Source organism: Dipodomys spectabilis, unplaced genomic scaffold (assembly GCF_019054845.1).
Source record: "Dipodomys spectabilis isolate Male_0828 unplaced genomic scaffold, ASM1905484v1 ptg000333l, whole genome shotgun sequence".
Taxonomy (NCBI): Eukaryota; Metazoa; Chordata; class Mammalia; order Rodentia; family Heteromyidae; genus Dipodomys; species Dipodomys spectabilis.
In genome coordinates this window covers 1055224-1081703 of record NW_024871010.1, presented here as the reverse complement: position 1 = coordinate 1081703, position 26480 = coordinate 1055224, and the positions used below count along the sequence as shown (strand labels likewise).

The 26480-nt window shown below is 41.5% G+C and overlaps 1 non-coding gene and 1 pseudogene across 1 annotated transcript; one reads left to right on the top strand and one right to left on the bottom strand.

The window, feature by feature from the left end:
• Positions 1-194: 194 nt before the first annotated feature.
• Positions 195-26260, bottom strand: LOC122095058 (annotated as a pseudogene).
• LOC122095087 lies at positions 22426-22589 on the top strand. The gene has a single exon (XR_006145028.1). It is a non-coding gene; the product is annotated as a U1 spliceosomal RNA (small nuclear RNA).
• Positions 26261-26480: the final 220 nt, after the last annotated feature.

Sequence of the window (26480 nt, the reverse complement as noted above, 5' to 3'; positions counted from 1 at the left end):
TTAGAGCTTTCTATAAGTTGCAGTATTCCCATAGCCCTTTTTCTGAAGAAAAAGGTACTCTTACAGGTTATTGGTGGCCATGGAGGAATGCTTGGCACAGACAACCTGCCTGGAGCCTCACTGAAAGAAGAGTGAAAGATTCTGGCAAAAAGAACCAGTGATTGATTTGGCCTCCAGTGAAAACAGAAGTGTTCACCCTCTTCCTGGCCATTGTAGGTTCTAAGCAATTGAGATTTCTGTTTCACTCATGTAAAGTAAACATACCCAACAGGCTAGATCCATCCATCCCTTATATCCTTACAACACCCTGTGGGCCTCAGACAGCTTTGACTGCTGGAAAAATGAACATGAGAATGGGTCATTGGGAGAGGCCATGTCTCCCCTCCTCTGTTTGACTTGGAAGCACTGTGTCAAGCAGTTCTTGATACACTATGGGATTGGTCAGCTTCTCAGCCTCTCACTCCCTCAAACAGCTAGAATCACTTCTGTACTTAAAGCTGCCAGACACCTTGAGAAACTACCCTGGCAACCAGGAACTTGCACTCATCCTGTGAGTGCTGCTTCATTGCCAACTGAACTCTAAACACAGGGATCAGTGTTCCTGATACTGTTTCTGGGGAATGTGACTGAAATCCCTCTGATGGGACATGAGACAAGAACCTGTGGTTGTCTGAAGGAGAAGTAGCATCTGGATCTAGTTTTCTTTCTCTTCAAACTGCTTTTTTGCTACTTGCATGCTTTTGAGAGATTGAAAACTATAAAACTGGGCCAGGGGGAAAAACAACAACTTGGCACTTGTCATCCTCCTCTTCAAAATAGCAGAAAAACCATGAATTTAATACTCCTCTTGAGCACCAGTCCTATATTGCTAAGATTAAATCCTTCTGGCCAAATTTATATTTCAAATACACTGAAAGAATAAAAAGGATTCTAAAGAAGAATAAGGGCTCAGGGTATAAAATGTATACTTCTTTATTTATACAAATAGGGTTTTAAAACAATCATATTTAAAAGAAATCTGCATTTTTACATTCACTGTCAGTGAGTTCCTGACAGAGAAGGCTGAGCATGATGATACATAGCAAGGTCCCACTGCAGGACAACAGTAGCTCAGGAAAGCACCATTTATTTGAGAAGCAGTAGGCAGGCTCTGGCATTCCTGTTGCACTGCTAGCAATGGGAAGTCTTAAACCTCTTCTTCCACAAGACTTCTTCAAATTTCCCCTGTTCATCAGCAGTGGCATCTTTGATTTGCTGGTACTTGGACACCGGGTCCTTGATGTTGCTTTCAACCTCAGTGAACTCCATCTCATCCATGCCCTCACCTGTATACCAGTGCAAGAATGCCTTGTGCTGCAACATGGCACTGAACTGCTCTGAGGTGTGCTTGAAGGGTTCCTGGATGGCCGTGTTGTTGCCAATGAATGTGGCCAACATCGTGAGGCCATGTGTGGGGATGTCACACACAAGTGTCTTCACGTTGTTGGGGATCCATTCTGCAAAGTAGCTGCTGTTCTTGTTCTGCAAGTTGAGCATCTGCTCATCCACCTCCTTCATGGACATGCGGCCTCGGAAGATGGCAGCCGCTGTCAGGTAGAAGCCATGGCGGGGATCACAGGTGACCATCGTGTTCTTGGTGTAAACATCTGCTGGGTGAGCTTGGGCACTGAGAGAGCATTGTATTGCTGGCTGGCACGGCTAGTCAGGGGTGCAAGGCCAGGCATGAAGAAGCGCAGGCAGGGCAAGGACACCGTGTTCACAGCCAGCTTGCGCAGGTCTGCATTCAGCTGGGCAGGGAAGCGCAGGCAGGTGATGACCTTGATCATGGTAGCCAACACCAGGTGGTTCAGTTCTCCATAGGTGGGCATGGGCAGCTTCAGAGTGCAAAAGCAGATGTCATACAGGGCCTTGTTGTCAATGCAGAACGTTTCATCTGCATTTTCCACCAACTGGTGGAAAGACAAGATGGTGTTGTAGGGTTAGGTGAGGATGATAGGGTTAGGTGGATAAAGGCTCAGCCCAGCACTGGGAACTAGAGTGTCTGGATGTTAGGGAGGAGGGGTGCCCGTTAGCCATCTCCCATGGACTATGATGATGTATCAAATATGAAGTTGTCTGGTCTGAAACACTGGCCAAATGATTCCAATCTCACTGAGTCTAAGGTGCCAGTGTCCAACATCTTGGGCAAGGGCATGACACTGAAGGTGTTCATGATGCTGTCTGGGAACTCCTCTCGGATCTTGTTGAGAATCAAGGTGCCCATGCCTGACCTGGTGCCACCTCCCAGGGAGTAGGCCAGCTAGAAACCCTGGAGACAGACACACCTTTCTGCTCACCACTTCCAGCACTGACTCCACCAGCTCGGTTCCCTCTGTGTAGTGGCCCTTGGCCCAGTTATTGCCTGCTCTGTTCTGGCCTATCAGACACAAAGACATGATGAGACACATACTCCAGGAATAATGACTTTGCTATATGCATTGTGAAGACTATAGGCTCCTCTGAGCAACTTTGGCTATTATTTTAGATACACTGGTGAAATAAAGGAAATGTTTTCTTTTTTGGGGTCCAGTCGTGGGCCTGAACTCTGGGCCTGGGAGCTGTCCCTCAGCTCTTCAGCTCAAGGCTAGTGCTCTACCACTTAAGCCACAGCACCACTTCTGGCTTTTTTTCCTGATTAATGGTGCTGAGGAATCGAACCCAGGGCCTCATGCATGCAAGGCAAGCACGGTACTGCTGAGCCACCTTCCTAGCCCCCAGGAAATGTTTTCAATGTATCTGGGACCCTACAAATCAACCAGGTTCTAAAGAAAGTAAAGACAATGTGGAGGAAGATACATTTTAACCCAAACCACGTACTTCTAAAAATGAACAGAGCCTGGTGATGAGAAGGGGTCTTAATGGAAGAGTGCTTGCCTCACATGCACAAGGCCCTGGGATCGATTCCTCAACACCACATAAACAGAAAAAGCCACAAGGGATGCTGTGGTTCAAGCGGTAGAGTGCTTGCCTTGAGCTGAAGAGCTGAGGTACAGTGCTCAGGCCCAGAGTTGAAGCCCCACGACCGACCAAAAAAAATGAACAGAGCCTGCATCAATACTGGAAAAGTACTTACTTTCAGAGGAGGAACAGGAGAACAGAATGGTCAGAGGGAAGCTAAGCTGAAGGCACTTGTCTGCACCTTGCTCACATATAGCTGTGCTTTGATTTCTGGTGTCCTGAAATGGTTCCCTGTTATTGCCAGGTATTTGAAAGGGCCAGCAGCGCTGAAACCTTGTTGGAGGCATTCCCTGCTCGCTGTTCATTCCCTTCAGAGGCTGTTTGCAGACTGGTATTTATCTGTGCTGATTGAGTGGACAGGGACATGACTCCCGTGGACTGAAATAGGTGGGTTAGGTGAGGATGTTATCTAGATGAATAAAGGCTCAGCTCAGCTCTGGGAACTGGAGTGTCTGGATGTTACGAAGGAGGGGTGCCTGTTAGCCATCTTCTATGGACCATGCTGACGTACTAAATATGAAGTGTCTGGTCTGAAACTCTATGGTTCCGATCCTACTAAGTCTAAGGTGCCAGGCTCTAGGTCCACCATGATGGCCCAAGGAACATATTTGTTGCCTGTGGGAACAAGAGTTGACTTGGGCCTATACTTGACAAGGAACTTAGGAGCAGAGCTTATGATTCTAAGTGGCTCTCAGCATTCATTATAGAAATTACAGCATTTCAGACATGGAAACAGAAAAGATATCTTGAGAATGAATCACCATGCAAGAGGCTTCAGCAACTTTAAGGACGTTTGCAGTTGTCTATTTCCATGCATTTTATTCCTTTGCTTTGGGCATGGTGGCTGAAATCTCAGCTACTCAGGAGGCAAAGATGAGCATCAGGCTTTGAGTCTAATGGGGCAAAAGAAAGATGACAACACCTTTTTTTTGTTGTTGTTGTTCATGGTGGGGCTTGAACTCTGGGCCTGGGCACTGTCCCTCAGCTCTTCAGCTCAAGGCTAGCACTCTATCACTTGAGGCACAGTCCCACTTTCAGTTTTCTGAGTTGTTTATTAGAGATAAAGGTCTCAGGGACTTTCCTGCCCAGGCTGGATTTGAACGATGATTCTCATTTCTCAGCCTCCTGAGTAGCTAGGATTATTGGTGTGAGTCATCATTGCCTATCAGCAAGAAGCTTTCTCTTTTTTGTTAATTTTATTTTTATTGTAAAGGTGCTGTATAGAGGAGTTACAGTTACATGAGTAAGGAAATGAGAACATTTATTGTCGAACATTGTTACCCACTCCTTTGTTGTTCTCCCACTATCCCTTCCATTCCCCAATTAAAAGTAGCTAGGTGCAGAGCACCAGTGGCTCATGCCTATAATCTTAGCAACTATGGAGTTGGAGATCATCACTGTTCAAAGCCAGCCTGGGCAGGAAAGTCTGTGAGACTCTTATCTCCAATAAACTGATAGAAAACCAGAAATGGCACTGTGGCTTAAGTGGTAGAGCTGCTTGTCTTGAACAGAAGAGTTGGGGCACAGTGCATAGGCCCAGAGTTTAAGTGCCACTGCCGACAAAAAAACAAACAAATAAAACAAAAGAGCCAGGTGTGGCTCTTCAGCAAGTAGATGTAGGGGAAATTCAAGTATAATGCTTTCCTGGGGAAAATACATAAAATTCATATTTCTTGTGTTATAATTTTTCAATAATTGTTATCAAATAGCACATTTCCCTGTATTCAAATACTCAGAGCAACCTTGGGCAATTACTTGCAATTTGCCATTTAACCTGATTTTTCAAAAGGGATATCAGTTAAAATGATATAAACATGAGTTTGAGACTGCCCCCTTCCTAAACAATGACATGAAGAAAACTGGCCATCCTGCCTGATATACAGGATCTAATAAAGACACAACATAAAATACTGTTCATAGCAGTGATACAATTCCACACAACGACTCTCAACCAAGGAACCACAAGATTAAAGTCTTATATCTTACTTAAGCAATATCACCACAAAATACGAAGGTGAGGACATCCCCAAATGTAGATCTATAAAACTCAAATACATTAAATAGCTCTGTCCTTTTGTTTGCACTTTTTCATTGGTTTATTACACAGGAAAACCAATTATCTACGATTCTGTTTGTATACAATGATGTAGAATGGAAACTCTTTATATAAAATTAAATGAATTTCACATTGACAGTTACAAAAACTGACAATCTACTCTGTAGACTTCAGTAAGGTTGTTTGTGTTAGGAAAGACAATATATATCACTTAAAAGCAGTGTTTACACATTATTATTGGGTTTTTCTACATCACAACAATGTTTTTTACTTTAAAAACCTTAAAAAGAATTTATTGTTGGCTAAGTATTCATATTCAAAATGCTAAAGTCCAGAAGTGTTATAGATTTCAGGGTGAGACACTTTATTTATGCTTTATGATTTGGACTATTCACATATATATTAGTGACTGAACATCCCTCTTTAAAATTTTAAAATTTTCAATTTCAAAATTTTCTTTTAGAAATTTAATCTGTATTTTAAAGAGGGCAATGCAACTGGGCTCTGGTTGCTGAAGGGTGAAATTCTAGCTACTCAAAAGTCTGAGATCTTAGGATCGCAGATTGAAGCCAGCTGGGGCAGGAAATTCTGGGAGACTCTCATTTCCAAGAAACTACCTGAAATAGTTGGTGTCATGCCACCTCCTGCGGAGTCTGCATGAGATCGCGTTAGACAAAGAGCTTTAAGGAAGCATGCCTGCAGGAAGGGGGTGTTGGTTCAAGGCTTCCCATACACTTGGCTGCACCTTTATAGCCTCTACCTTTATTCTATATTCTTCTTGGCTGTACATTCATTGCTTTTATTCTCGTTTTGGCTATTTTTCTATTGATCCGTGAACAGAGCATGTTGTTTCTTTCCAGTCCAATAGAGATGACTTCTCTAAATAATAAAGACTAGGACCAAAGATTAAATGTGGGCGATGCCCCAATCAATCATCTGATGTGACGCTGCCTCCAAAAACTCCTACAACTTCACAAGCGGTTTTGCGGCTCACGCATAGTAAACATAAAAACTTAAAATTTCCAAATATGTTACAACAAGCAGAATTAATGAATTAAACTAAGCTAGAAGGAGTTATCCCAGAAGCCCAGAGAGTTCTAAAAAAAGGAACCCCTGGTAATAAAAGGAAAAGAAAGATTGAAGAGATGAAGGACAATGCCTATGCCCAGAGTTGAAGCCCCATGACAAAAAAAAAAAAATCCAGGTGTGGCTAGTCAGCAAGTTCAGGTAGGGGGAATTCAGTAAAAGGCTTTCCTGAGGAAATTCACAAGTGTATACTCAAAAATTAAAATATATGGTGGAGGGGCTCAGGTGGATACAGCACTTGACTTACAAGATTGAGGCCCCAAATTCGAACTACAATACCACCCTAAGAAAGGCAGGAACTCCTTCCTTGTCATTAGTATTCCCCAGGGACCTATTCTGCCACAGTATTGGAAGCCAGACAGGAGACACTCACTAGCTGCCTCGTTGTAATATACCTCGATTCTCTAAGCTGCTGTCTACATAATAGTTGCCAGTGCAGTCAATGTTGTGCTCATCGCTTAGCATTTCCCAAAACTGAGATGGAACTAGAAGTGTATTATGGCCTAGAATGTTAACTGTCCAAACAATGGATTTTAAAATAACTATAAGAAATCCAAATCCTGTTGACACAAATATTTTTGTAAAAAAATTAATTTTTTAAATTAAAAAAAGCACAAAAATTGATGGTATTTTAGTTTTGTTAATCTCTTTGCTATCTGGCTGAATAGAAGACATCTGGGTTCTCCTATGTTTATTCTATCTTACGGGATACAATATTCTGTTTGGATTCTATGATGAGAACCTGGCCTTATATGGACATGAAATTGCCAAAGCAGTAACTTGAAGACTCAGCTAGAAGGGTCTCCAGAACCCCAAGGGTCCTCAGAGCATACACCGACAACCACGGATTTAGAAAACACCCAACTTAAGGGAACTGAGATAGGGCATGAAAACTCAGAGAAATTTGCATTAAGGTTGATGAACTGTTCTCAATTATCTAATACTCATCAGTTGACAAAAAGGGAATCCTCTGTATCTGTCAGCTCAAAGACACTGCACTCCTTTCTTTCAAATCAGACCAAAAATGCATTAGTCTATTCCCAGGAAACTAAGTACAATGACTTGAGTCTCAGGTAAGACTAAGACATGCAAGGGATTTGAAACCACCCCAGCCTTGCTTAAAAAACCACACCCACCTGGGCCACACAAATTAGGGAAATTGGGGAAACTATCTGGGGGACTTGATTTCTAGGAGGTTAGGGACTACTATGGAGCCCCACCTACCTCAGCCTAGACATGACCACCACCACCTGCACCCTCCAACCCCGTCCTCTTCCTCCTTATCCCCCTAAATTTGAGACTAGGATCCTAGGCCAGTGTCATGCTCCCCTTTGAGCCAATCTGGTTGCCACAGTGGCTTGCCTGTATGTACACGATCTCCCTCACGGTGTAGGGCTGCAAAGCAGTTGGATGCGTGTCCTCAGCAGTGGTGTACACCGAGGAAAACAGGTAGGGCTGGGGAGCAGGAATCTGACACAGCCAACTCAGATCCCCATTTAAACCTCTGGTTGTTATGGGGCAGAGGAGATGGGGTGGACTTGATAGGCAGAGCCAGCAGGTGCTCCAACTCAGTCTGCCTACTGCTGGGTAATCAGAGATAGCTACCTGTTATCACTTAGCCCTGGCATCCAGCTGTCAGCCTCAAGTCAATTAGCACAGCTGCCACTCTATTTGGAACCTCTTGCCACACTGCCATCCACCTCCCACCCTGACTCACAAGAGAGGCTGAACCCTGGGATCCAGGAAGCAAGAGGAGGGGCTTCCTCTACACAAGGTACTTGTGCCAGAAGCCAAGAACAAGACTACCATCTATTTTTGATAGGAGGGCCTAGAACTGAAGGGGCACGTTCTGTTGGATTCCATGACTGATTTCCATTCTGGGAAGAGTCAGGGGCTTAGGGCCTTGCCTTCATACTCAAGTTTTCTTTTCTTTTCTCTTAAAAGCAGCTTGCTTTATTACTTAAGCCATAGGTCTACTACAGTCTACTTTTTGTTTCATTTGGCTTCTGCTCCAAGAGTGAGAACTCAGCTCCTGCTCTGTGTGTGTGTGTGTGTGTGTGTGTGTGTGTGTGTGTGTGTGTGTGTGTTTGGCTGGAGTTAGGCACGTTGGTGTTAGGGCTTGAAATTAAGGCCTGGTGACTCTTTCTGAGATTTTTACTATTATTGAGATTAGGTGATTACCTAAATTTCTCTTATTTCAGAATATTGTGGAATAGTGATATTTAGTTGAAGTCACAAACATACTTTAACCTTCACAATGCAAATTGTCATTATTATGGTCGATAAAGTTTGTGAATTCTATAAGCTTTGACAATACAATTCTATAAGCTTTGACAATACAATTATTTCTTCCAGGTGATATATACATTTCTTTCCTTTTGCTTATTGTAAGATGTTCTGTCTTTCACTCTCATTCCTCTCCTCTCTTTCTGAGGTTTTATTGATTTACTTAGTTAACTGAAGGGTAGATGGCTCTACTACTTGAGCCACAGCTAAACTTCTGCCTTTTTTAAGTGATTAATATGAGGCAAGAATTCCATGGGTAGTCCAGGGCAGTACAGAGAGGCTTGAAATCTGAGGATCAGAGTTCAAAGTCAACCTGGGCAGGAAAGTCAATGAGCCATTTATCTCCAGTCAACCTAATAGGTGGAAGATAGTAGAGCTGTAGCCTTGAGCAAAACACTTCAATTTTAAGTCCCTCGACTGAACATACTGAAGCAAGTTTCATGGACTTTGCTGTCCAGTATGGCTTTGAACCATGACCTACAGATTTCTGTTTCCTTAGCATTCAGAATTATAAGTGTGAGTCAACATTTACAAATCTTTAATTACCTCTTCTTTCACCTTTTCAGTTATTTATTATTTCTTTCTTTTTGGCATTTGTTATTAGGCACTAGCTATTATGCTGATTTTTTGTTTCCCTTGAAACTACCATGACCTACAACTTTGACCACAGGTAAACTACAGGCTGTTTTTCTTTTTTGCAGCTGTTTTTCTAGGGCTTAAACTCAGGTCACAGTGACTGAGGTTCTATTTTTTTTTAATTGAGTGGTGGTTCTTAGGTCTTGAAATTAAGTCATGATGACTTTCCTTGAGGTTTATTTATTTTTACCTTAATAGTAGCTGGTTTCACTACTTGAGCCACAGCTCAACTTTTGCATTTTTTTATGGTTAATAGGAGATTAGAATATCAATAGAAAGTCAAGAGCATTACAGAAAGGACTGAAATCTGAGAATCATGTTTCAATGCCAGTCTTGGGCAAGAAAGTCAATGAGACAATTATCTCTAATAACCACCTAGAGGTTGGAAGAAGTAGACCTGTAGCCATGAGCAAAACATAGCAAGTTCAAGCCCCCATACTGAACACAGTAAAATATGTCTCCTGTACTTTCCTGCCTGGGCTGGCTTGAACCAAAGTCCTCAGTTTTCAGTAATCTGAGCAGGTAGAATTACAGTTTTGATTTAGAAGGCCTTAATATGCTCCCTTTCCACCTTTTCATTTATTTGATTGTCCCTTCCCCCTTTTTCAAAGTTCATGTCCTTTATTATTAGGGCCTACTCATTTATGCTCAGTATTTAATTAATCAATTTATTGATATTGTCAGTTTTGGGGCTTGAACTCAATGCCTAGGAACTGTCCATCAGGGACACAGCAGGCACACTACTATTTTCAGACATAGTGCCACTTCTACTTAGTTGGAAAAAACAGTCACCAGGGGACCTTTTAGCCGAGGCTGGCTTCCAAATGTGATTCTCAGATCTAAGCTTCCTGAGTAGCAAGGATTACAGGCATGAGCCAGAGGCACCTGGCTTGTTTTTTTTAGATCAAAACTAGCAGGCTCTATATTTAGGCCACACTACTTCACTGTCCATGAGATTTTTGGCCTTTTGTTTTTTGCTCAAAGCTAGCAGGAACAAAAACTCAACTCCTGAGGTCTTTTTTTGGGGGGAGAGGAGGCTTGAATTCAAGGCCTAGTGACTCTCACTGAGGGTTGTTTTGTTTTGTTGTGGGTATTTTGTTTTTCATTTCAAAGCTAGCAGGCTCTACTACTTGAGCCTCAGCTCAACTTCCGCCTCTATTTTTCTTTTAGTGGTTAATAGTAAATAAGAGTCCCATGGGAACCAAGGCACTACACAGTATCCTAAAATCTAAGGATTACAGATTAAAGCCAGCCTGGGCTAGAAAGTCCATCAGTCTCATCTCCAATTCAGCACATGATACAGGAAGTAGTATTTTTAAACTTGAGTAAAAACCCTCAAGTTCAAGCCCATGTCTAGCACACTCAAAAAGAAGTTAGTTGGACTTTCCTGCCCAGGCTGGATTCGAACTGTGATCTTTACATTTCAGCTTGGATTAAAGATATGAGTCTATATTATAAAAAACTAATTGGCTCTTTTCTTCTTCAAATACATTTATTTATTTGTTGGTTCTCTGTCTTGTTTTTAGGGCCTCACCAATCCTGCTGAAGGATAGAATGCTCTAAAACTTTAGTAACAGTTGCAATTTGGTTCATTTTTTGGTTTTGGTGGTTAGTAGGAGGTAAGTATAGACACTCCCACAAAGTCCTGACTTATACTGATTGCGGTTCATTGTCAGGAGACAAGGAAAGTTCATGAGACTCTTATCTCAAATTAACCTCCAAAAGATTGGAAATGGTCAAGCAAAAACTTGTAGATCATATCCCAGAAAGGAACACACACACACTCATACACACACACACACACACACACACACACACACACACACACACACACACAATGGGCTTTCCTGTCCTGGTTGGCTTGGAATAGTAATGCTCAATTTCAGTGTTTTGAGTAGCTAGAATTTCAAGTGTGAGCCACCAGTTTCTTGTTAATTTTTATCATTTTTAAGACTCTTTGTGCTCTCTTGCACTTTTTAAAAAAATTTATTTTGTGGTTGTCTTAGTGCTAGATCTGTTTTTCACTTACCTTTTTTAAAACTTTTTTTCTTAGCTTTTTCTTAGCTTTTTTTATGCTCAAGGTTGCTGCTCTACCACTTCAGCCACAGTTCCACTTCTTTTTGCTGATTAGTTGGGAATAGGAGGCTCATTGATTTTCCTGCCCAGGCTGGCTGTGAACCACAGTCTTCAGGTTTGAGGATACTGTGTAGTGCCCTTGGCTTCCTGTGGGAAACTTCTGTCCTGTTTACCACCAGAAGATAAAGAGTGTGGGGCAGAAGTTGATCTGTGGTTCAAATAAGAGAGCCTGCTAGCTTTGAATTAAAAAAAAATACTTGGAAGTCTAATTCTGGTACTAATTGTACACTATTCAAACAAAACAAAACAAAAAAACAAAAACAACTTATGCACAGTGACCAGGTAATAAGGATTCCTAACTGATAACCTGAACTCATTTCCCAAAGCCTTTTTTAGATATATGTGGTCATTTGTGTCAGCTGAGGAGAGATTAAAGAACAAGGCTTTACAGGCCAGTTACTCAGGACTTGGAAATCAGGATCCATTGGCAGGGCTTTTCAGAAAATGACTAAAAACTCACTCTTCACAATTCCAAATGGTTCTTCCCTCTGTGCAAGGGAAAGAGGGATGAGAAGGAAGAAATATGGGAACTAAGAACCCTCAAACAAGGTAAGTTATGTTAACTTTATTAGATAAAGTAAAACATAGGTGTACGGTGTGCAATCCAGAAAAGGACATGTCACCTCTGTGTGGATCCCAGTTAATTTAGTTAATCGATGGTAAGGAGTAAAACCCACTATTGTATTTATAGAAAGGAGGTACATGGCAGGCAAGTCAGTTCACTAACCTCAAGGATTTTGAACATAAAGGAATGAAAATGTTGACTCTGTTTGGGTAACAGGAAGGAACAGAGCTGAGGAGGACTGAGATGTGCAGACATTCCCCAAGAAAGATCTCACTGACATCAAGTCTTCAGATGCATGCTGGTTGCCAGTGGCTTATGCCTGTAATCCTACTCAGAAGGCTTAGATCTGAGGATTGTGGTTTGAAGCCATCTGGGATAAGAAAGTTTGTAAGTCCTTTATGTTTTACAACTCAAGAATATTCATATTTGTTGCTAATTGCAACCCAAGGCAGTGCAATAGGATACCAAGCTGAAGAAAATTAGAAAATACACGGACAGGTATAGAGAAAAAGAAAAAAAAATCAATGAGGACCTGGGGTCCCAAGGCTTACTGGCACTTGGGCCCAAGGTCATACAAGCAATCATATTTATTTGGATTCACACTGGGAAGGTTACCATGGATACATGCAAAAATGAAGCTTCTATATTGCAATCAGAACCACCACAGTGAGTGAGAAACACTGGTTCCCTTTTTGTTTTGAGAAAGGAGAATGCAACCTAGAGAAAATCCAGACATTTGGTCTATTTTATCTAGCTTCCTAGGTTAAGTTGTCAATTCTTTTACCTCCCAGGCTTCAAGGCCTTTAAAGCACTATGGAAGGGGGCAATAGCTTAACACTCTCCACAGCTGTGCTTTTTTTTTAAATTGTGAAAATACCATACAGAGGAGTTACAATTACATTGACAAGATAGTGAGTACATTTCTTATCAAGCATTGTTGCCTCCTCCTTTGTTTCCCCTTACCATCCCTTCCCCTCTCAACCCCCCTTCCTTACCCCCGCGCCCTACCGAAGTTGTAAAGTTCATTTTTCAACATAACATCTTATACATTTCATTGTTTTAATGGGGTCACCTGTAACCCTATTTATATATTTGTTTTTTTTTTTATTGTGAAAATACCATACAGAGGAGTTACAATTGCATGGGCAAGATAATGAGTACATTTCTTATCAAGCATTGCTGCCTCCTCCTTTGTTTTCCCTTCCTATCCCTTCCCATCTCCCATCCCTCCCCATGTCGCGCCCCCCACCCCTCCCTCCAGCTCTTCCTACCTCCCCCTCAAAGTTGTAAAGTTCGCTTTTCGACATAACGTGTTGTACATCTCATTCATGCAATGGGTCCACCAGTATCCCTATTTAAACAATTTGTTTTTTTTCCTTCCTTTCCACAAATTATACCAACATCAACTACAGTGAAAGCAGGGCTAATTCCATGGGGAGGTACATACAAAGCAACAAAGAAATCATTTTATAAATATGTTGGAAACAATCTCAAGAAAGAAAAAAAAAACATTTGAATCCTTATCTTGGGGTTCATTTCACCTAACATCAACTTGTCTGACAGTTTCTGTTTGTCTCAGACATATACTAGTTATTTCAAATAAGGGAAACCATGGGACTTATATTTCTTTGGGCCTGGCTTACTTCACAGAGCTGTGTTTTAACCTTTGCATAGTCAGCTCTCAGCTTTCTGAGTACTATTCAGGTGATGTTCCAACCTCTCAAACCTTTTCCAGGTTCAACAGCTAAGCTTGAGTCTCCTACACCTATTAATATTAATAGTATGGATTACAAACAGTAAAAAGAGAAAAATAACATTATACATTTAAACAGAAATAACTGACTTCATTCATTTATACAGGACAAAAAATTTAGCACTGCTGTTTAAGTCACTAATAACACTTTTTTAAGATATACTTTCATGGCTTTCATAAAACTTCCTATATAGTCCTTAGAGTGTCTTTTTACCTCCTATTTTTATTTATTGCATTTGCATAGTAGTATATCATCCTTAAAATCATATCACCTCATAATTAAAGTTTATCTTGTAAGTAAATACTTGTGAGACTTCAATAAAATATCAAAAAAGCTGAAAGTGGAGCTGTGGCTTAAGAGCTATAGTACAAGCCTTGAGCAAAAGAGGCTCAGGGGCACTGTCCAGACCCAAAGTTGAATCTCTAGTGTCCACACATACACCCCCCCCACCCCAGACCCCACACACAATCAGATGATAATGTCTACGAAGTTCTTCCTTAGGATGATCTTGGTGACGTCAGCAACTGTATCAAGTTTCTCTCTCTTACATGCCTTTGTGGTAGTAGACAGCAGAGTCACTGTAGTATAACACATGTCTAAGACCTGGCATTAGCAAAGGCTATCATGTAACATATCCAACATATAGTCCAGCTCTCTTGATGGTAGATCTGCACATCTTGGGACTTGATGGGACCCATGTATTCTTCAACTAGCTTTCCCATCCTCTGTGCCACCTGCTGCAATGATTCATTATCCACACCAAATAGGCTTTCGTAACCTTTCCCTAATTATCTGAATACTGGATGCCAGAGATGTCACGGAGACACTCTGTGGCTATTCCCCTCCCTGACAGTCCATTTTACCTCCTATGCTCTCCTCACAGATGTGGGCAATGGTCTCTGAGAGACTTCATGCCTGATCTTGGAGAGATTTAGTTTTATTGTATCCATAAGCTTTGGGAAATCATGCAGTGAAGGTCCAGGTTAGGAACATAGCTCCTCCTTCTGGAGGTTTTCCTGTATGTTCTCTTGGCCATTGAACAGAAGTGGGGTCTCTGAAAGGGAACTTATATGGTGTTCTCTGTCTGTCTTGGTCCATATAACATAGAACCACTTTCCCATCCCTTTAATGATTTAGACATGCTCCATGTGATTTGTGCTGCACTGCTCTCAATGTAGTAACAATGTAGAGGACACAACTGGATGTTGTGTGGATAGCTGTCCATACTTGGGCATGAGTCCCCTTCCAGGCAGGACCCATAACTCCATGCTGGGAAAGTGAGAGGAAGATTAGCTGGCTTATATCTGTGTAATCTGAATGACCCCAGGAGGCATTGAGGCCTCCTCTTCATGCCCATGGCCCCTCAGCATATTGATAAAGAATGACACACCATGCCCAATCATCACCAAAATGCTCACCTGGTCCTGGGCATTATCACCACTGTCTCACCCACTTCTAGCAAATTCTCTTTTTCAAGGCCTTGCCAATCCTCCTCCTTGCATTCTCAGTTAAAATACTGCTGTCCATGAATAAAGAGCAGAAGACAAGGAAACAGGTACCCTAGGGAAAGTAAATACTGGACCTCTTCCATGGTGAGAAGATAATGCAACCTGCAACTATAGAATAGCGAAGGAGTTAAGATGGTTGTGCACACAGTTTGTGCAGAAAAAATGCCAGACCTAGTATGCCCTGTTCAGAGTTTCAGTCCATAATCGTCTCTAACAAGGACATCTCAGGTACAGATAAACCAAGTTCATAGTGTCTTTCCTTCTTTTATTCTGTGCCTTTCTGGGGCTTGCACTCAGGAAATGGATACTATCCCTGTAGTTTATGTTTTTCCCCTCAAGGCTACTGCTTTACCACTGGAGCCACAACTCTACTTCTAGGTTTTTTTGTACATAATTGGAGATAAAAGTCGTATAGGCTTTCCAACCCAAGTTGGCTTCAATCACTGATCCTCAGCCTCATGAATAGCTAGGATTACAGGCTTGGCCACTGAGCCTGGCAGCAATACTCTTCCTTTTTTGTTTCCTTTTCTTTATTTTTTTTGTAAGTTATGGGCCTGAATTCTGGGCTTGGGCACTGTCCCTCATCTCTTCAGATCAAGGCTAGTGCTCTACCACTTGAGCCACAGTGTGCCTTCCAGCTTTCTTTCTGCTTATATGGTACTGAAGAATTGAATTCAGGGCCTCATGAATGCAAGGAAAGCACTCTACCATTGAGCCACCTTCCCAGACTCATCTTTCCTTTTCTTAAAAAAATATTATTAGGAATATGACGTTCAGAGGGGTAACAGTTAAGTCAGTTAAATTAAACAGTTGTCAGGTAATGAATACATTTTTTGGGGACAATTACACCCCTTCCCTTGCTCTCAGTTTATCCCTTCCACTGTGGCTTTTTTGTGGTTAACTGGAGATAAGAGTCTTCCAGACTTTGCTGCCCAGGGTGACTTTGAACCACAATCCTCAGACATCAGTCTGCTGATGTGCTAGGATTAGAGGCTTGAACTTTAAAGTCAGGATGACTGTTCTGAAGATTGTTCTATATTGCCTATGGGCTGTGGGCCTGAATGGACTTAGGCAGTGAATGCCAGGCAGGTCTGTCATCCGGAAGCATGTGTCCTACTTAAGCCTGACTGGCTCTCAGAACAGATAGGTGATGCTTTCAGAGCAAGAACCAGTGTGTACTAGCTCAACAGAAGTCCTCACTATATTTATCTCATTCAACAACTACTGGGTTGCTTATATTATCAACACTTTCTTTCTTAAGAACATTTGTATTGTAAGATTGAAGTAACTACAGATTTGTAATGGCCTAGGAATATATGTGTGTTATCAGATTTAATATCCAAACTACATAACTGCTCTGAATCATGTTTTATTTATCTTAAAGTAGTTCTTGAATAATACTCTTTATTAGTAATGATATTATTAATATAAGTATTAAAGTTCTTCAAACAAGTTTCTCTTATTAGATGAATCCTTACAGTGACATTGATATTACTTTCTTTTTTTTGGGGGGGGGGGTCCAGTCGTGGGGCCTGAACTCTGGGACTGGGCGCTGTCCCTCAGCTCTTCAGCTCAAGGCTAGTGCTCTACCACTTGAGCCATAGCGCCACTTCCAGCTTTTTTCTTATGTGGTGCTGAGGAATCGAACCCAGGGCCGCGGGCATGCAAGGCAAGTGCTCTACCACTGAGCCACCTTCCCAGCCCCAAAGATTCTTTTTTTTTTTTTTGGCTGGCCGTGGGGCTTGAACTCTGGGCCTGGGCGCTGTCCCTCAGCTCTTCAGCTCAAGGCGAGCGCTCTACCACTTGAGCTACAGCGCCACTTCTTACAGTGACATTGAAAGCATCTTCTGGAGCAGCAATGGAAAAGATACTTGGTGAATACTAAGAATGAGGGATGAGAAGTGTGAAAAACAGAACTAAGAGACTTACAAGTGTGACTGGAAAACATCTTCCACAGAGCAGAATCCCAGACTTTTGAAGGTTAGTCAGTCTGAGAATAGGTCTTCAACCAGTTCAAGTGACCACATGGGTGAGTCTCAATGTTGCCACATGGATATTATTTTGATTCCTATATGAAACACTCATGTCTGATGGGCTTTCACAACACCAGATTTATGAAAGTTTGCTGTCTTCTTTCCTTCAATATTACTTCAATATTTCCTTCAATATTACTTCACACTTCAATATTGAGTGCATTTTTTCCTTTAAAACATGAAAACGCAACACCATCTTTTGGACTGAGGTGTTTCCTGTCTCCCTAAAAATAGCTCTGTTATTTAAGAGGCTTCCTGACAGGTTCCAGTGCCTCACTTCTTTAATACTAGCTACTCATGAGGCTGGGATTTGAAGATCAGAGTTGAAGCCTGCCATGGTAGGAGAGTCCATCAGAATCTCATCTCCAATCAATTAACAAAAAAGCCAGAAGTGGAGCTGTGGATGAAGTGGTAGAGCAGCAAAAAAGGCATAAGGGCAGGTTGCACTCAGCCTCAGCCTGAGCCCCAGCCCAGCCTTCAGGCACACACACACACACACACACACACACACACACACACGTGTCTTCCTGCCAGGCTTGTCCATGGGGTCCCATTAAATCGTTGGAGACCTGTCTTCAAATGGACTCAACCTTGTATTCACATTAATGTGGAAATTGGCTCTCAGTCACCTATAGATCTATTGGTTCAGGTTGTGTATTTTGCATCCCACTTCCTCTGCTTGTTTTCTGAGGTGAGTTTTGTAGCTCAAAACAGCTGTCCATACACTTCAAGATGCTGCTTATGGTCCCAGGGCCTGCATTCACACTCCAAATGGAAAAATAAAATATAACCTGAGACACTCTGCTTACTTTGAGGACCATCTATCCAGGCAAGGGCAGCTCCCTATGAATGGCATACTGGAAGCCAGGCTCAGGGTGTTCAAACAGACAGAAGCGAGGTGTGGAGGGCTTGAGTTGTTCTGAGGAAAAGCAGAGAATGGAGGAAGACAGAGAAACTGGGAAAAGACAATCTACCTTCCCATGTTTCCTTGCAGTTCCTGATCAATAGTATAACCTTTGCTAATTGTTCTTCTGTGTGTGTGTGTGTGTGTGTGTGTGTGTGTCTCCGTGAATGTTTGCATGTACACAGTAGTTCTGGGCCTTGAATTCAAGGGCTGGGCACTGGGATGTCAGGATGAATGTGAGCAAGTATATCATATGCGTGTGTGGAAGTAACTCCATCAAACCTCTCAGTGTGTGCAACTAGTATATACTAATGAAAGTGAAAAAATGATTAAGCAATGCTCAAACTCCTTCCTAAGCTATTTAGAGATAACTTTAAAAAGTATGAGAAAGCATTGTTGGTAGGGGATATGAAAACAGCTAGTTAAAACTATGGGATTATTCAAGCCAGGTCCTAGTGGCTCATACTTGTACTCCTAGATGCTCAGGAAGCTGAGAACTAAGGATCATTATTTGAAACCTGCCTAAGCTGGAAAGTTATGACACTCTATATAAGATATACTACTCAGAAAAAGCTCAAAGTGGTGCTCTGTGACTCAAGCGGTAGAGTGCCCTAAGTTCAAACCACAGGCTGGCAGAAAAAAAAGAAACAGTCCAAATTTAAGATGTCTAGGGAGTTTTAGAATAAATATCCTATAAAAACAAATTACTATATCTTGGGGTTCATTTGTTGTTGTTGTTTTAGATTTATTATGTAAGTGTTTGGTTTCCTTTGTATATTCTTCCCCCTGTGGTATATCCCCTGTTGTCACTGTGCTTGACTTTGATACCCTGCATCTTGTAGATACATTTTTCTAATTTGGGGAGGGGAAGGGAAATAACAAAATGCTAAAACAAGGACACAGGATGACCCGTTGCAACAATGACACCCATAAGACAGTATGTTGGAAATGAACTTTACAACTTCGGGTGGGGAGGGGAGGAGTGTGGGAGGTGGGGGAGGTAAGGGATAGTGGAAGATAAACAAGGGAAGGGGTAACAATGCTTGACCAGAAATGTACTCATTGCCTTATTTATGTAACTCTAACCCCTCTATAGACTCTTTACAATAAAATAAAATTTAAAAAATGAAAAATAACTAGTTACAGCTAAAGTAGGAAAGGAAAAAAAAACCTTTCACCCACTGGCCTGTGGCAACAGTAATTAGAAATATACAGTCAGTACAAATAAATTGCAATCCCCCTACAGATTCATGCCTATGGCTACTTCACCTTCTTTGTCCCCAGGGGAAAGTCAGGAGAAATCAGTACAAGCTTCCTATCCTGTGACTACTCAATACCTGTACCAAGATTGTCATCTGTAGGATATCAGATGGAAAAAGTCAACATTCCTTCCAAAAGGGTCTCAAATGAGTCTTATAAACCATAGCCTCCTACTGTCCTGATTTAAATCTTATTTCCCTTCCCAAGCTACAAATACATATAAACTTGTGGAGACCTCTAGAGAGATGGACAAAGACTTATAAAATATATACTATATTTCACACCTGTAGAAAACTAAAACTAGATCCTTATATAGCACCCTGCAACAGAATCAACTCCAAATGGATCAAAGACCTTGGAGTCAAAGCAGATAGCCTGAAAACATTTCAGGAAGGAAGAGGAAAACCTCTAGGTCTCCTTGGCACATGCCGAAAATTTCTTAATAAAGGCCCAGAAACACATAAAATCATAGAAAGGTTGGACAAATGGAATTGCGTGAAACTGCAGAGCTTCTGCATGGCAAAGGACATAGCTAGCAAGATCAATAGAAAGCCCAAGTACTGGGAGAAGATCTTCACTAGCCATACAATGGACAAGGGTCTCATATCTAAAATATATTTAGAACTCAAAAAATTAAATTCCCCAAAAACCAATCCTCAAAGAAACAACTGCCCCATGAATAAGTGGGCTAAAGACTTAAAGAGAAAGGTCTCTGAAGAGGAAATAGGAATGGCCAATAGACACATGAAGAATAAAAATGAAAATCAAGACAATGTTGAGATTCCACCTCACCCCAGTTAGAATGGCTATAATCAAGAACTCTAATAATAACAGATGATAGAGGGGATGTGGTCAAAAAGGAACCTTACTGCATTGTTGGTGGGAGTGTAAACTTGTTCATCCACTTTGGAAAGCAGTATGGATATTCTTCAATAGACTCCACATAGAGCTTCCCTATGACCCAGAAATCCCACTTTTGAGCATTTACCCAAATGATCGCAAACAAGGCTATATTAAAGCTACCAGCACAATTGTTTATTGCAGCATTATTTACCATAGCTAGGATATGGAACCAACCCAGGTGTCCCTCAGTAGATAAATGGATCAAGAAAATGTGACATATATATGTATATATACATATATATATATACATATATGTATATATACATATATATATATAATACACACACACACACACACACACACACACAAACACACACATACACACGTACACAATGGAATTCTATGCCTCCATTAGAATTACATCACCCCACTTGTTAGGAAATAGAAAGACTTGGAAAAAATTATATTAAGTGAAGTAGGCCAGGCCCCCCCAAAACGTAGGTCTTATAGTTTCCCTTTTTTTCAATATCTAGTATATGTCTAGGACAAGAAGAAAAAATCAAAAGCTATGTACATATGACCATATAGGATGATGTTAAGTGAAATAAACCTCAAGATAGTAACTCAAGTGCTTTTTTCTTTCTTGCTATTGTTTTTAACATATTTATAATGTACTATGTGATTTTTTTTGTTTCTCTGGTATGTTCTTCCTCCAGGGTATTACTCTGTATTCACTGTATTTGTTTCTGGTGACCTGCGTCTTATATGTACATAACAAGATGTTTAAATAAGGATACAGTTTAACCATTGTAACAATGAGATGTACAAAACACTATGTTGAAAACAAACTTTACAACATTTGTGGTGGATGGGAGGTGTTGGGAAGGTGGGGAGGGAAGGGATGTTTGGGGAAAAAGAAAGGAGGAGGTGACAATGCTCACTAGGAAATGTGCCCACTACTTTACTCATGTAACTGTAAACCTTCTGTACAATATTTTTACACTAAAAATATTTTAAAAACAGCTTAAAGAATATATACTATGTTTCAATAAATTGAAAGAAGATTCATAAAAGGCATGTTTTGAATTTTATTTTTAAAATAAAATGAGGGCTGGGAAGGTTGCTTAGGGGTAGAGTGATTGTCATGCATGCATAAGGCCCTGAGTTCCATTACTCATCACCACATAAGTCGGAAAAAGCCAGAAGTGGTGCTGTGGCTCAAATGGTAAAGCACTATCCTTCATCTAAAGAGCTGAGGGACAGTGACCAGGCCCAGATTTCAGAGTTCAGGCCCCATGACTGACAAAATGAAAGAGAGAAAGAAAGAAAGAAAGAAAGAAAGAAAGAAAGAAAGAAAGAAAGAAAGAAAGAAAGAAAGAAAGAAAGAAAGAAAGAAAGAAAGAAAGAAAGAAAGAAAGAAAGAAAGAAAGAAAGAAAGAAAGGAAGGAAGGAAGGAAGGAAGGAAGGAAGGAAGGAAGGGAGGAAGGGAGGGAGGGAGGGAGGAAGGAAGGGAGGGAGGGAGGGAGGAAGAAAGTTGAGATAGTGTCCAGGGCCAAAGTTCAAGCCCTGAAAAAGTACCCCCTCACCAAACATAAAATCATACACAGGGCTGAGATTCAGCTTAGCAACTTACCATGCATGAGTTTTGATCCCTAAAACAAGGAAAGGGAGGGATTGGGTGAGGGAAGAGAGAGGGAGGGAGAAAAGTATAGGGAGAAATAACAGCATATAGAAAAGAGGGTAGCTCTGCATAATAAATGATATTCACTAGGGTACATGGTCAGGCAAACATTTTCTGTAAAGGAACAGAGTAAGTACATCCAGGCCTTGGGAGTCACATGATATGCCTTAAGTATTCCATTCTTCTGTGGCAGTGTGACAGGGGACACATAAAATGAATGCATTATAACTTTACTAACATTCACTGAAACTTGAATTCTATTTTTATTTGAAATATGGCTAGTGGAAATGTGTGTCTGAATTTTTAATTTTATGTAATTTTGCTTACTGTAAGTATTGTCACTTACAACTTTGTGGCTGGCTACTCCACTGAGTAGAACAAGTCTGGCCTCTGATGAAGTCTTAGAGCACCTCCAAAGTAATCCAGGAATACAAGCCACGGAAGTCACTCAGCTTTTTGGTAGTCACAGTAAGAAACAGTAAAATAAGAAAATAAATAAAACCTTCAATTAAAAACACCAAAGGAGCTTTAATAAAAATTCAGCAAAATTTATCTAGTATTTAAAGCTTAATCCTCAGATTTCAGCATTCTGAGTAGCTAGGATTACAAATGTGAACTACTCTCATGTGTTTGTTAGTTTTTTAAATACCAAGTCAGCCTTGTTACTTACCTGGCACTTGTTACTTACCTGGCAGGGGAGATACTATGATCATGAAGATGGTTTTCCCAGGGCCAGGCTTATCTATTGCACTTCAGATGTGCTGACCCCTGAGATTTCCCCAAATGTGGGAAATTCGACTGTATAATTTGTGGTAGTGGGGGACTGTGTTAGTTCTCTCCACTGGATAGATAGATAGATAGATAGATAGATAGATAGATAGATAGATAGATAGATAGATAGATAGATAGATAGATAGCATTGTATTTTATATTGGCCTCATCTGCTTTCCTGCACTCAGCAGTCACTTGGTCCTAAGGACTACTATAAAGGATGAGGTACCTCTAGGACTACTTTGTAGTTGCTAGGAACTACAAGGAGTAGGGAAATCAGCTACAACTCACCATGAGAAAATAAATGAGGAAGTTGGGTGCAGGTGGCTTACACATGTAATCCTGAGATCTGAGGATTGCAGTTCAAAGCCAGCCCATATAGGAAAGCTCATGAGATTCTTATCCTCAATTAACCACCAGAAAACCAGAAGTGGGCTCTGGCTCAAGTGGTAGAGCACTTCACTTGAGCTGAAGAGCTCAGGGACAGTACCCAGAGTTCAAGTCCTATGACTTACAAATAAAAAGAAAGAAAACAAATGAGTGACCAGAGCCAATGGCTCATACCTGTAATTCTAGCTAGTTAGAAGGCTGAGATCTGAGGATCAAGGTTCAACACCAGCCTAGGAAGGAAAATCTATGAGATTCTTATTTCCAGTTAACCACTGAAAACCGTAAGTGACAATGTAACTCAAAATGGTAGAGCACTATCCTTGAGCACAAAAGATCAGGGACAGGATCCAGGACCTGAGTTCAAGCCCCACAACCGACCAAAAAACAAAAAAAAAGGAATGAGAAGCCACCTTAATGAAATAGCTAGGCAAGTACAATATACAGAATAACTTTTCCCTTCCTTCTTTTCTTCCTTCTATTCCTTCACATCCTTTCCCCCTTTCTATCCTAGAACTTAAACTCAGGGCCTCATGCATTTTAGGTAGGTACTTTACCAGATGAGCCATACACCTGCTTTTTTTGGCTTTAGTTATTTTTCTTTCTTTCTTTCTTTTTTTTTGGGGGGGAGTCCAGTCGTGGAGCCTGAACTCTGGGCCTGGGCACTGTCCCTCAACTCTTCACTTGAGCCACAGCGCCACTTCTGGCTTTTTTCTTTTTGCTTATGTGGTGCTGAGGAATCGAACCCAGGGCCTCAGGCATGCAAGGCAAGCACTCTACCACTGACCGCCTTCCCAGCCCTCATTTTTCTTTTGTTGGTTATGTAACTTGAACTCTGTGCCTGGGAGTTGTCCCTGAGTTCTTCAGCCCAAGGTGAAAGCTCTATTGTTTGAGCCACAGTACCACTTCTGGTTTTCTAGTGGTTTATTGGAGATATGAGTCTCACTGGGCTGCCTGGCCTGGCTTTGATCTGTGATCTTCAGATTTCGGCCTCCTGCGTGGCTAAGATTACAGGCATGAGCCACCTGCGCCTGGCTTGGCTTTAGCTATTTTTGTGGTAGGGTTTTATGTCTATGACCAGACCAGCATGGACCATAATCCTTCTTTTTACCCTTTCTGAGTAGATGAAATAAGAAGCACAATGCATTGGGTTCAATATTGATTGAGATCCAATATTTTGAATGTTTTTCCTGGGCTAACATCAAATCATAATCCTCTCTGTATCTGTCAAGACCCAGCAGCTAGCATTACAAGTGTGAGCTCCCATCCCTGGCTCAAATTTCTGATGACTAAAACATCTGAACAGAGTTTTAATAATTTGAAATGTTGAATTTGGGGGCAATGGGTGCTCTTACTTGCCTAGTTGCAAATTGCACCAAAAATTCCAAATATTAACTTTTGATTTCCTAGAGTACATTAAATAAGCAGATAAACTTAAAAAAGCAATTAACTAAAGAAAAAAGCTAAACAGAATACATCCTTACCATTGTAACTTTGGACTAACACCTTGTCAATCATTGCTTCCATCATAGGTTTTTGTCTGGGCAGTATATGGCATACACGGATCATGCCACCCCCAAGGTTGTGGGCTAAACAGCCTATATCCACAGGAGTGAAAGCCAGGCTCTAGGCAAACACACCAAAGGAAGGCAGGGTCCAGCAGCATTGTACGTGGCAATGTCCCAACATATGACCCAAAGTTTTAAGCCAGCTTAAATAAAGCTTTTTCCTTAGGAATAATACTGTATTAAGGCATACCTCTTCTTCTGGGTTTATCACTGCTTAATTGGAGACAAGTCTCATGGACTTTCTGCTTGGGCTGGCCTGAAATCATGTTCCTCAGATCTCAGCCTCCTAAGCAGCAAGGATTATAGGCATGAGCTACCAATGTCTAAATTGATTATTCCTTTAATACAAATCAAAATGGCTACAGTATGGTTTAACAGAGAGCTTGAATCCTTTTCTGAGCCTTATAAACTTTCTGACTAGAAGCAGAATGACAAACTGACATATGGGAAACATTGTACCATATTAAACCATTTTTCAGAAGAGTATCTGGCTCATCAGTTTGGCTCTTGCCCTCCTATTCTAATGTTGACTTTTCTGCCCGGGCAGGATTCAAAACACAATCCTTACATCTCAGCCTCTTGAGTAAGATTATAGGCATGAGCCACCTGTCCCTGGCACCATCCACATTTCTGTACAAGTGAATAAAACTCAGTGATATAGTGTCTACCTCTTTAACCCAAAGCAGGTAAGAAACCAAAATTGAATTTGAAATTCAGTTGAATATGAGTCTATATTCTTAACAACAGGGTTGTAAATTATTTGGTCTTTGCACAAGTCTCTTAGTAGATACAGCGCACATGTCATGATTTTTCTATTTCAAATGGTCCATGAGAGATAGCTCGGCATGGTATGGTAAGCCTGTAATTCCATCACTTGGGAAGCTGAAGCAGAAGCAAAATAAGTTCAAGGCCATCTTGGCTATGTAGTGAGATGCCATTTCAGAAGGGCAGGAAGTAAATGGCTCCTGATTATATAAGCCTTGGCAATTACTTTCCCATCTTCTGTGTCTACAAAGAGAAGCCTAAGACTCCAAGGCCAAACAGAAAACATGACCCAAAGACTAACACAAAACAACTGGATACCAGCTGTGTCGACTCATTCTTGGGCCAATAGTGTCAACCAAAGGCACTCTTGAACAGTTGAGTCTATGTCCCCTCCTCTTCTCTTCAGAAAGGGTCATTTCAAAATCATCATTCCTAGAAATTAAAAGACATCAGTGATATTAGGATTTCCATTCCAGCATATTTACAAGTCAGTGAACACTTAAGACATTGGCAACTATACAATTAAGTGACTAGCAAGTGGAACATGGTACATGAAGACACTAATAGTTCATAGTATATGGTCTGTGAATTAGAACTTATTAAATTTGCTACCATAGCTGCAGCAGGTGGAGTAACAGGAGGCAGCAGCAACCTTGGCTCCAGCCCCTTGACCTCCGGAGTGCATCATGGAACCTAGCAGCCCTTCACAAAGGCTGGGAGAGAAGAGAGCTGCCATGGAATGCTAGGATCATGCCTCTGGTGTGGCATGCGACCATCACCTCACTTCTGCTTCCTGGCTAGATGAATAGGGGCCGCATGCCTGTGTCACCTCACTCCTGCTTCTGGTCTGGGTGGGTAGGAGCCGTGTGCCTGCACCACCTCACTCCCACTTCCAGTCTGGGTGAGTGTGGGCTGCATGCCTGTTTCACCTCACTCCTGCTTCCACTCTAGGTGAGTGGGGGCCACGTGCCTGTTTCGCCTCACTCCTGCTTCTGGTCTGCATGAGTGGGGGAGTAAGGGCCATGCTGCCTGTGTCACCTCACGACAACCTCCGGTCTGGGTGGGTAGGGGCCATGTCCCTGCATCACCTCACTACTGCTTCCTGGCTGGATAAGTCTGGGCTTGGTGCCCTTGTCACCTTACTCTGTCTTCCGGTCTTGGTGAGTGGGGGCTGCTTGCCTGTGTCACCTCACTCCTGATTCCAGTCTGGGTGAATAAGGAGTAGGGGCCATGTGCCTGTACCA